The 9908-nt window shown below is 41.8% G+C and overlaps 1 pseudogene; it reads right to left on the bottom strand.

Annotated features, from left to right (window-relative positions):
- Positions 1-367: 367 nt before the first annotated feature.
- On the bottom strand, positions 368-5394 carry LOC147453564 (uncharacterized; annotated as a pseudogene).
- Positions 5395-9908: the final 4514 nt, after the last annotated feature.

Genomic DNA, 9908 nt, shown 5'->3' on the forward strand with positions numbered 1-9908 from the left:
AGGATGGTTTTGGGCCTAGCAGTGGTGAACTAAGGGTTGAACTAGGGGTGACCTAGTCTAATTGCAGTATGGTGAACTAGGGGTGAACTAGGGAGGAAATCTGAGAATGATTCTTGAGAAGATGGTTTTGGGCCTTGCAATGGTGAATTAAGGGTGAACTAGGGGTGAACTAGTCTAATTGCAGTATGGTGAACTAGGGGTGAACTAGAGGTGAACTAGGGGTGAACTAGGGAGGAAATCTGAGAATGATTCCCAAGAGGATGGTTTTGGTCATGCAGTGGTGAACTAAGGGTGAACTAGGGGTGAACTAGGAACCTAATCTGAGAATGATTCCCGAGAGCATGAGTTTTTTCCCTACAGTGGTGAACTAAGGGTGATGAGCATTGTTTTTGGCCTGACAAGGGTGAACTAGGGATTGATTTGGTGTGAGCACCACAAAAATTCCTAGAGCATACCATATTGCAAACCAAATGTAAATTCATATATTGAATGGAAGAGTATCAAGACAAGTGTAACTAGAAGTGAAATAGACATAAACCTTGATTAAACCAAATAATATACATGACCAAAATGGATCCATCATACGAGCACAAGCCTCCATTGGGATGCAAACACATTACGGAGAACTTCACCATTGTCTTGAACCATTGTAAAGTCTCTCTCATCTGTTGGGGTTTCTCTCGATGTACAAGAAATAATCTTACATACTACATTTGTTGGGATATCACATATTCTCACATGTTTATCTATTAGGTAGGTCTCTCCATCCGGAAGGGTATGTTGTGACAATAAAGGCAATAATGCATGGCAAGTTGCACATGTAATGGTAACCCTAGGGTCAACCATGAATGTTTTGGTGCAACAATGTGGACACCAAATTCGTGGTGTCTCATGAAATCGGACTCGAGACCTGCCATGTTGATGTTTCCTTCGCAATATACCAGTCATGTGAGCTCGCTTTGTTGGTTGGGATGTCCCTGCTTCATAAACCTCTATATTTGGCTCCACTTCTTGTGGCCTCTTCCCATGCCCAAGTCTTGTTTGAGTCACATGTGCTTGTATTTGCCGTATACTTCCTCTCATAGGCATCTCAATCACCTTCGGTGGCGAGGTCTTTAGTAAGGTATCCTTGCAATTGTTGAGTTCACGTAACAAGACTGCTTTTTGAGCCGGATCATTGTCCTTCAAGCCTTCTTCAATCCTTGTAAGTATGCTTCTGACCTCACTTACACATTTCAAGACCTCATTATCATCAACCCCATCCTCAATTGAGTTGCCTGCGAAATATTCATTGATATCTTCTGTGTTCTGGAGATCTTAATCAACGGCATGCTCATTATCCATAGTTGGAATGAAGGGATACAAGTGTGGAAAGTACTTTTTTATGATTAGGTGAAGTGCATATAGGTGTTTACACCCCCTTGCCCAATCTGGGCAATCACAGTAGTTGCATTGCATGCTCACATGATGCCAGTGGTTTGTATTACAAATACTTCGAACCTTGAATAATAGTGTCATCTCATTCACAATTTCCAACGTGGAAGGATCACCCGCATACAGTTGTAGTATTTTCTCCCCACCATGTAATCGCATAGTGTGTTGCTTTGAAGAGCCCCGGATGTTGTAGCGGCCCAAGTCAACTAGAGTAACAATACCAAATCAAGTTTAGGGTTCCTCTTTCATAACAAAGAGAGAAATCAATCCATGAGGGCTAGTCTTACCTATTTCTTGTTTTTGTTTGAAGAACTCTAATAAAGTACCACCCATTCTAGTGCCAGTTGTTGAATCACCCACAATAGCATGCAAGAGATCCACAATCGATCTATTGATCCACGTCTAATAAGGTATACTTTATGTATTGCCACAATCTCTCCACTAAGTTGGTAGTGTCAACATTTCCATAGTTGAATAAACGACCAAAATTGGGCCATCTTTTGCGCCATGGGCAGTCACATCCACACCAACCATTTGTCACATACCTCTGCACATTAACATGAGCTGCATAGTGTTGAAGAAGTTCTTGGTAGTGATTCTCAAATTCTACCTCGTTGAAGGCATGCATAAGTGTTGTCATTGATGAATAAAGACGATCTTGGATCTCCTTTGGTACCTACATATACAAGAACAATTGGTTATCAAGGTGCACAGAGACCCACACATGCATTGCATTCACAAAGAAGAGTCCACAAACCTTTGGAAGAAGATTTTCCACCCATGCTTTCTTTGTGTGGAACCAACACACAATAATGTGGCAAAAACGTTGCTCTCGGGGTCCCGTTTCATAAGAATGCCAACAATATTCATCTCCATTGATGACCTTTGAGAATGCTTCAAGCTCTAAAGCAGATTTGTCAATGACAAGGGCGGTAGGTCTAACATTCCCCATTCTAGATAGGATTGTAGATAATGTTATCTCGAATGCTATCCTCTCATGGTCTGAGCTTGGGTCATTAGAGCACATCATAAACCAAATTGGAATACCCACACCATGTTGGTTTGGCAAGACAGCGGCATATAGTGGTAGCCCAAACGCATTCGTCTTAAAAGTGCTATCAATAGCCCATGAGTTATGCCGAGAGAATCGCATAGCCATTTCCAACATCCATTGGTCTTGAATGATAAGAATAAAGGGCTTTTCACTGCCATTTGTTGCATGAGGATTGTAAGGTTGGTAGTAGCACACCTACATGTTTTCACAAAAAAAAGCTTCAATAGGCATTATGCTCAAACAACTTTTGGTCACTACAACTCTCATAAACAAGCACAAAATATTATGGATACCTTTCCCTACTTCTTTAGCATTGTAGCCTCGGTCAACATACATGTCCAATCATCCCTATAAAGTTTTCCTTGGAGCACAAAATGAGAAGTATACCTAAAATGCATTAGTTTCACCACTAGAAATTACAAAGTGTACTTGAATCAAAGAGATAGCCCAGTAAATACCTTGATTTCGTATTTGAAATGACATCATTGAAACTTCCCTTTGTATCATAAAGAATCTGAAGGTCACTTGATCAACGGAAGAAGACCGTTCATAATGTAATTGCTCTTTTGATAAGGACATCTTTGCAACACTTCGTGCATTGCCAACATCAAAAAGATCTTCCATACAACACTCAATCACATTTGGGTGGACAGCTAAGTGGTATAAATCCTCATGACTACCAGGGGTATGTCCTTCATGAAGAGGAAACAACAAAATGGATGCCTTTTTGTTACCATCAAAATATTCTACTTTGACTTTGAAAGGGCATCCACACTTCTTTGTTTTTCTAAGCCACTTTTGGGTACCTTTATTATGGGGTTGTCCACCTCTATGACAAATGTAATCAATAGTGGTCTTAGAGATACCATGGTTCTTACTGGAACGGACCATAACAAGCCTCACTTTATGCTCAACCATAATATCCACCAAAGCTGCTTTTAGTTCTGATACATCTACACTTTTGTGCTGCGGAAAGCGCACATATGTATGCTTTCTTTTGGCACTATTGCATGCCTCTAAGTATTCCTTCCATCTGTTACACTCACAAGCACTGAGAAGGTCCTTCACATAGTCAAGTGGAATCCCATGTCTTCTAATGTCCACACACCACTCTAGCTTGATCGTTCTAATGGTATCTTCTATCCTCAAGTGATTTTGTTCATACCCCTTTGTGTGACAACCTTGGACAATGTTCCCCCATTCTTCGAGATAAGATATCTTGAGCTTTGAAGATGATGAGGGTAAACAAAGATAACTCATGCCATCTTCAGGTTGTCCCAAGCACAAACCTTCCTTCGTTTTTCTCCATCTACCCAAATCTAGCACCCCTCTAGTATCACAAGCTTTAAGAGCTACCAAGGTGATTAAAGTGTCATCCCTAATCACATTCTTCATCAACTCATAAGTACTCCTTTCAAAAGAATAGAAAATAGGAGAAACATATGCTAGTGGATCGAAGGAAGGTAACCTTGTTTGTGTCCTCCGTGATATGACTTCATCACCTTCAAAGGAGCTCGGAGAGTACTAGCTTGATCACATGTGTTGCTACTGCTTGAGTCACTCTCCCACTCTAGGTCCGATATAATCTCATTGCCCGCATGGTCTTCAAGTGATTCCATATTGTAGGAAGCTGAGTTTAGTTCACTCTTAGTTCATCCTTAGTTTACCTCTGTGAACCCACATTACAGGCGAGGCCCAGTTCACCACTAGTTTACCCTTAGTTCACCCCTAGTTCACTATGGTGAAGTACAAAAACCTTAGTTTACCTCTAGTTCACCCTAGTTTACTGTTAGTTCACTAATTTCAAAGCTCTCTCTCCTCACTATACATGCACATTAGAGTCCCCCTATGTGAAGGTTTGGCTTTTTAAAATGTGCCTTCTCAAAGTAATAATGATTGCCCTTTAACTATCCTTGGATTATGTGCAAATCTACTTTTCAAGCCTAGTTTACCCCAAGTTCACCTCCAATCATTAATCAATCTTCCTAAAAAGACGTGCAATTTTCTTTTCCACCCCAGTTCACCCCTAGTTCACCATATCCTAGTTCACCCCTAGTTCACCGATTCGCCGGACGGCTAGGATTACGTTTCGCTTCCCGCTTTCCTTTCCCACCATAGATCCCCTCTGGAATCCAGCCGTGCCACATAGTGACGAGGGGGGGGGGGGAGTGCTAGAAGATTCCAACCACAAACATTGACTTTATGAAATTATGTAAAATTCCCGTCTATTTGAAGAAGTCTTTTCAATTTTCGTACTATTTTGAGTAATCAGGCTCGTGGAGCTTCCAACTTGTATTAACTTCAGAGATGTGACGGCGTCTTGAGTGTCAAGCGCCTCAGAACTCATTAGGAGACTTGGTGACCTAAGTATAAAGGTCAAAGGCTTGTAATTTTGGAAGGAGGATTATTATTGTTAAGTGATAAGGTTTGGAGTGAAGAGAGTGTACGTACTTGCTTCCCTCTCTCTGTGTGTATCTTATCCACTCGCACCGCACCGCTCGCACATCACATTTGCAAACGAAGACCACCAGCGCATTAGCCTCGCCCAGAGCTACGCATCCATACCGAGCATCACCAACATCACGAAGGAACGAGAGCGGTCGCCTACAAGCTTCCAGGTGAGTTTCTGACCAAACCGTAGGTCGCAATCGGCTGCCATCAGATGCTGTAGGATCCCCTCGCTTAGGAGCATCTATTAGGTGCGTGCGGCACTGATTTTGATGACCTGCATTTTTAGCTACTGTAGAAAATCGCTTTTTCTGCACAAAGTAATTTTTGTGATTTGATGATATGATTGTGTTTCCAGTAGTTGTGGGATATATGTCTTCAAGTTTGGTGCAATTCCAACATCGTTTGCTTCCAGTAGTTGTGGGATATATGTCTTCAAGTTTGGTGCAATCCAACATCGTTTGCTTGAGATTTAGGGTGGATTAGTGTGTGAAGACCTAGTGGGAAAACCGGAGATAGAGCGTGATTTAGGAAACGATTCAACTTTAGACTAGCAAAACATTGTGGCAACCTCTTGGCGTGCCTCCATGCCCTAGCCGTACTCACCAGCACCTTGGATAGACATTTTGTTTGATTTTCGACCTTAGGGAGTGATAGGTTGTGATAAGGGAATACCCGCGTAAAGCATGAAACAGTGCGGTTTCCCCTGTGCTTGAGTGGAGTCGGGAGGACCCTTGCTTGTGAAGAACAAGCCAGGCGGGAGGACTCTTGGCGTGCCTCCATGGTAGGTGAGGTGTAGAGGCCACCCCGCCTGGCTTGTTCTTTCCGAGCTTCATTTCTTGATGCTCCCACGGAGGACCCTTCCTTGTAACCTTTAGTTTACATGCTGATCTTGTCAATGTGTGTAAATGGATGAATGGCTCCAGGAGTTTGCTAACTAGACCACGGAGGCTGAAGATTTGCGGGCCCCGACTAAGTGCGTTGCGGAACCGCATTCAAGTGCTCCTACCAAGCCACTCCTACAGAACCTGGGATGTGTGCACTCCACCCGACTAACCAAAGACAACGGTCTACATCGCAGTCCTAACATGTCTGATGAGTGGTAAACTCATAATCTAGGACTGAATCGGAGTGTTCAGCGGAGGTTTTCCCCTAGACGAGCTTGAGGTGAGCTAGCACATACCTCTGGACAAGCTCTTCACACCAAATGATTGTTTCAGTTTGGCTGTGAAATTGCATAAAAGCATGAACTTCACGGAGTTGAAGTATGATGTTGGTGACTTTAGGGCCCATATTTCTTTACGAAGTCACCAACTTGTGTGATTTGGTCAGCCGAGCCTCCACATGACCTTTACACTAGTGATATTTGACCTTAAATTTAGGATCCAGAATTTGGTAGTAGACACCAAATGGTTGGTGTTGGAATGCACACCATAGAGGTCAAATTTGTTACTTAGGAAAGGTAACAGGAACATTATACATGACATATGTTTATATAATGTTTTTATACCAAACCTACTCGGAGGTTGAGGTTATTAGGTACGTAGATACCTATACAAGCCTTTAAAAACTAGTGAAACTCCAAAGTATCAGTTACTCTATATAAATTGGTTGCTTAAGAGGTTTTTGTATACATCCGTCATGGTGAAACGTCCATCTTTAATGTACAATGACGACATTTTTCAGATTAACTTAATCCATAGAGATTAAGTGTTAATCCGTAGAGATTAAGCATAATGTTCACATGAAACATGCGTATGACTTGTATGTGTGTTGATGTTTGCTAGTTACCAATCATAGTTAGGTAGAGATTGCCACTTGCGCAGACAAGTAGGTAGTTTGTGCCATATGATTAGGAGGTAGCAAAATACAACGGTAGGTACTCTTCATAGCATATCCACGGGAACGTTCTTATGGTGTGGTCATCACGAGGTACTGTGATGAATCTAACCACCATGAATTTATCTGCAAATTTGTACACTTGATTACTTTGTGTGGTTTCAAGCAACTTAGCAGCTTTGTAAAAAGCTATATCACTATCCGTAGTTTGATAGTGATGGAGTTAGTAGATTGGCTTGGATGTATGTAATTGCACTGGAATTAAAAACCACAGTATTATGCATTACACATATATATGTTGTGCGTAGACACAAGTTACTACAGATTTCCGTGTAGCACGTAGCTTGCTAGACCTCATGTTTTTTAGGACAAAAACCTTTTTGAAAAGGAGGAGAAACGGGAACAAGGCATTTGACTCGCACAAGATTGACACATGGTATGGTGTCACTAGAGATCTCTAGAGTTGTATGAGTTGGTAGGCAGGTACAACGTGATATAGAGATGAGGTTATGGTTGGATAACCTATCATAGTGTATATGTTGCCTTTCGTCATAGGATACATTACTAAATAGGGTGTAGTCTCTAATTATGTATCTGTAGTGACCTACTTCCTGGTTAGCCGTAGAGCTAATGCAAAAGGTTATATTTGGAAGGCCAAGGTGCAAGAAGGTGTGCCAATACTTCCCGGTGCACTGAGTTGCACTAGGACTAATGCACAAAGTTGCATGTCCAGATATAGTGTTGCAATGCAGTAGGAGTAAATATGAGGATTAGTCCACATATATAATTGGATGTTCCTCAAGGGAAATGAAAAATCATTTCCATGAGATCCACTACCATATTACCCAATAAGTCGAGGAACTAACTTGATATGGGTGGTTATGGATAGAAATAAAATGACAAAGTTTATTGTCACAAAGAAATTGGTTAGATGCCATGATTGGCAGAAACTCTTTATTGCAAATCTCTATGAGCTATATGGCCTGCCCGCAGATATAGTAACAGATAGAGAAAGGATTAATAGTTCTTTTTGAAGGGAAATCTTCAAAGCTGGATACTACTCTGAGTATGAGTATTGTAGATCATCCGTAGTTCGATGATCAAACCATAAGAGTTAACCAAATTCTAGAGAACATGTTGCGTCCTTATTTCGTGACTGGATTTATACCATTTGATGGTGTCCAGTTGAAATCTCCTATGGTTGTAGGCCGTGATAAGGAGATGTATGCTCTGGGCGGCAAGCAAGAGCAGTGGTAGCGCAAAGGATCGCGCTAAAGGGAGTAGAAGTAACCATTGAAGGAGGTGAATTTGTGTTCTGAAACTTTCTATGTAGTCAGAAACCAATAAAATCCTTAAAGAGATTGGGAACGTAGCATATAAACTTGAGTTACCGTAGAGTTCTCAAGTATATCTCGTCTTTCACATTAGTAAACTAAGGAGGTCAGTTTACAGGTTGGAGAACGTAGTTTTCTCCATAGATTGGTGCATCTAATTGAATCAACATGGATACCACATGATCCGGAAGGGATCTAAGGTATTGAGATAGTACCTGGAGGTACTAGTTATGTGGACAGATGTAGACGCAAAACTTGCTACTTGGATACACCATAGTGCGTTTGCCTTTATGTTCCCCATTTGTTTCCAAGGAAGAAAACTCTTTTTAGGGGGGGGGGGGGGGGGGGGGGGGGGGGGGGGGGGGGTAATGTCACGTAGCCTGTAATGGTTGTGACCTAGACCACCCACCCTCTAGCCGTAGAGCTACGAGGGTGGAGTTTAGGGGGAGACCGCCCGGGCCGGAGTGCTTGGGCGGCCAGACCAATGTGGACGGCAGGCCACACTTATATATTGGTCCTCGGTGAAGGGAAACATCACCAGTCTCACGGTTGGGTGGAGAGCAGTCGGTCTACCTCTCTCATTTGTAGTGTGTGTTGAGTGCACGTCCGAAGCGGCGTGGCTATGCCCGTAGTGGTGTAGTGCAGATGCTCGTGTAGTTGTTACACGCATCTGACAATTCTAATGTAGAAGGAACCTTTAATCTAATACCTATGTTTTTGCTAGATCTTAAATTAATAGGTGCACATAATGCGCTCACTCTTTTCTCACTTGATTGCTCCTTTTTAGCTTGGAAGCTCTTTGATCACTTAGATGAGATTGGTTTTGATTTTTGATCTTTCATTTTGATATGATTGATGTTTACTTTGTTTAATTTTTTTTCATTCTTTTTAGATTGTAAGGATGATTGAAATTGCTTTACACCAGTATTGCAATTGAAGGGAATTATGTGCTTTACCTACTCTTTGGAGCACAGATTAACATTTCTCTGCAGCTCAGATTGACAACTCTCTACAGCTCAGATCAATAACATATGACTGCTCAATTTGAAAGTACAGAGTGCTCCACGGTATCCCCTTAGCCTCTAGAGTATGATTTTATCCTCTGATGTCAAATTCCTCATATTTTTACTTGTTGATATGAGATAACTAGGTCACTACTGATATGAGATAATGACAGTTGTATTCTACAATGTCAGATTTTGCAAGTCTGTCTGGACCAAAAAAACCTTAGTCCATTTAAGAGATGAGTATCTCTGATGATTCACATGGTTTTTTAATTTTAAAACAAATGGGGGGTCCTACTAGCATAAGAACACCCACACATACACGTGCAAGTTGAGATGCCTGGACTTTGGACATGGAGAGGGTGTGAAACTTGGAGACTTCCCTTTGATAGCTCATCAAGCCGTATTTCCCGTTCCAAAAGGGGACTTGTTGATGGCCCAAGTGCTCTTGGAGGGGTGGGGGGTTGTTCAATGTATCTTCAAAGGATTGGTTATTGATACTCCCATGTAGCAGGTCCTTTCACATACTCTTGACTCACAAGCTCTTTCTAACCGCTAGCTACTCGGATGGACACTTACCTGCTCCTTTACACATATATGTAGCGCATGTGACAGCCTTGGAAGCTTGCTAAAATTTAAAGTATTGTGATCCTTGTACTAGGATGATTAAAGTTTGAGTATCCCAAAATCAACTTCTCTCCCAATCCACACACAATCTTTCCCTCTCAATAAGTTGGCCCAATAGGCACACATCAAGGGCGTTTGATGTTTCAAGCAACCCACCTACACCTGCAA

This window comes from Adiantum capillus-veneris, chromosome 7 (assembly GCF_014529385.1).
Source record: "Adiantum capillus-veneris isolate H3 chromosome 7, ASM1452938v2, whole genome shotgun sequence".
NCBI lineage: Eukaryota > Viridiplantae > Streptophyta > Polypodiopsida > Polypodiales > Pteridaceae > Adiantum > Adiantum capillus-veneris.